This window comes from Palaemon carinicauda, chromosome 25 (assembly GCF_036898095.1).
Source record: "Palaemon carinicauda isolate YSFRI2023 chromosome 25, ASM3689809v2, whole genome shotgun sequence".
Taxonomy (NCBI): domain Eukaryota; kingdom Metazoa; phylum Arthropoda; class Malacostraca; order Decapoda; family Palaemonidae; genus Palaemon; species Palaemon carinicauda.
Window position 1 is genome coordinate 80,925,726 of NC_090749.1, and position 2,500 is coordinate 80,928,225.

The window sequence follows — 2,500 nt, forward strand, 5'->3', positions numbered from 1 at the left end:
TACATGTGTGACCTTCACTAAATCCACCGTCAGTGCAAAAGGTCCCTTTCTGACTGCTAAAGTCCTAAGGTTGCGTTCACGCGGCTCGTTCTGAGAGCGGGTTTCAGATTTTGACGTGGATGTTTTAGCGTCAACACGGATTGGAGCGGAAGTTACGGGCTTAAGAATAGGACAGTCAGGCAAAGTGAGCACTGGTCCATGGGATGGTATGGTTTTAGTTATTGAATTTACCGGTACAGGCCTCTGCTGGCCATCACGCACACGGTAAAGTTGTCTGGTATCTGCGCTACCACTTGGGAGGTCCATAACAAGACAATGAATGGTATTTCCTCCGGGACGGACTGTCACCGGCGGCAAAGACAAAGGGGGTTGAGGGTGATCAAACGCTGGCGGCTTAAGGTTTGGAGATGAGGACGGAGCACGTGGGACTGACACAAAATTACTAGTCGTATGCCGTGTTGGCAACATAGTATTGAAATGTGACGATTTTACTGGTTGGGGAACTGAGTCAAAATTATGAACATTGTGCTTGACTGCTGAGACATTAGAAGGATCAATTAGGGGAACGTTAATGGCCTTCACAACGGGACGTGTCACTGAAGGTGTCGTCCTCAAAGAAGAACAAGACTGATTAGGTTTTATAAGTAAATTGGGATGAGCCATGAGGCTATTAAAAGCAATTTCAATTTTACTTGAACAGGCAGCAAGCACGGGATAATTTAATTTAACAATGGGATGGTCGTAATGACGTCTCCAAAAATTCTTGTAATTAAAAAGTTCATCTCTTACTTGACCAATAAGTGTTTTAAAATGACTTACGGCTTCTGGACCCATGCTGGGAAAATCTACAGAAGCAAGAGCATGAAGTGCTAGGTCTGCGTCCTCACACACAAAGGTGAATGTCAACTCCTGTTCCTTAAGCCTAGCGTTAATCTCCTCGGGGCTAAGCGTTTCCGCCTTAGGCGGTGGAGGGTTGTTTACGTTAAAAGTGAAGTCCGCCATCTTGGAATGACCACATTTTGATGAACGGATTCGTAAAACAAATAAGGGGTAACTGAATTTCAAAAGATCATGAAAATTAAACTTTACAAATTTAATAGCATGGTAATTGAACATTTAAATTTACTCATGATGGGGGAAAATTGTTTAAATGATAAATCAAAATGTAAATCACAAAATTACTTAAACATTCAAAGTGACCGGGTCCAACAAAGCAGACGATGCCCAGGTCACGTGACGTGAAAGACTTTGCTAAAATGAATTATATACACACGTGGCGATAATGACTAATTAATTTACTTTAAAGCAGAACATATTAGAAAGCACATGGGCTTATGAATGCAAAGATTTAAGTTAAAAGTTAAAATAACAGGTCGAGGCTGACACTGTTGTGACGATTTCACGATTACGGGCGCACTTGGGCAGCCACTGAACTATTCAAAATGTAAATAGGCGCACAAGGCAATGACTTAGCTTTTAAAGTGCACTCTCGTGGAGGCTAAACAAAAATGAGATTTCCCTCACGCGGAGGTAAAACAAAAATATCCTCGCTAAAGGGCAAAAACAATATATCCTCGCTAAAGAAAATTAAATGAACTACACGCAGTAATTTACTTACGGTAGCAAACAATTACGCACCCTTAGTTTGGGTTGTAAAGAAGATCCGCCATCTCGGAACAAACACGTGGAATGAAACGGATTTGGTGAAATTAAGTTTCTACGTTACTTGTAAGAAAACTTGAAATTATGTTACGCCAATTCGCTCTTTAGGACAAGGACATGTGCTAGGTATACGGTGATGTTAGTTAGAAAAGTTAAGGTTGGTTAGGGAAGGTAAACGACACAAAGGAAGGTAGACCAAGGTACAAAATGTTACAAATTAGATGCTTAGCTAGCAAAATTAGTTGACAGAACGAGTACACCGGCGCTCTAGCTGAGCAGTAAACACGGGCGTCTGAACAACAAAAAACCTTAGTTCAAGTACCTTAGAACTTTCTGGTATAAGTGGATTCCGCCACACGTGGGTGAACGGATCCGAGACAAAGTGAAGTTCCTACGACAAATTCTAGTCTTTCTGTAGAGAACATTCAAGCAACAAATTAACCTGGTTACGTAGTTCTTTCCTTAAACACGTGGTCGATATAAAAAGATCATAATGATTACAAACTTCTCTTTCCAATTAAAGTCTGAGCCTTACACATTCGACAAACTGGCTGTGTGCGTGTGGGTAAGTGATATAGCGAGTTACTATATGCTTAATCAAGCTGATTAATTACGTTAATGCTTCACAAGTCAAAGGTAAAAGATCCGGTTCGAAGGACCACTCGTGTGGAGAATTTTTTATGTTATGTTCTGAGTGGGAACTTAGTCCGGGAAAGTCTCCTTATAACAGTTACATAAAGTTCAACAGGGGAGGATATGAGCACTTACTCTCGGGGCACAAACACCCTGCTAATACTTTACTGTCACAATTCACTAACCATCACTCTTTAAATACAAA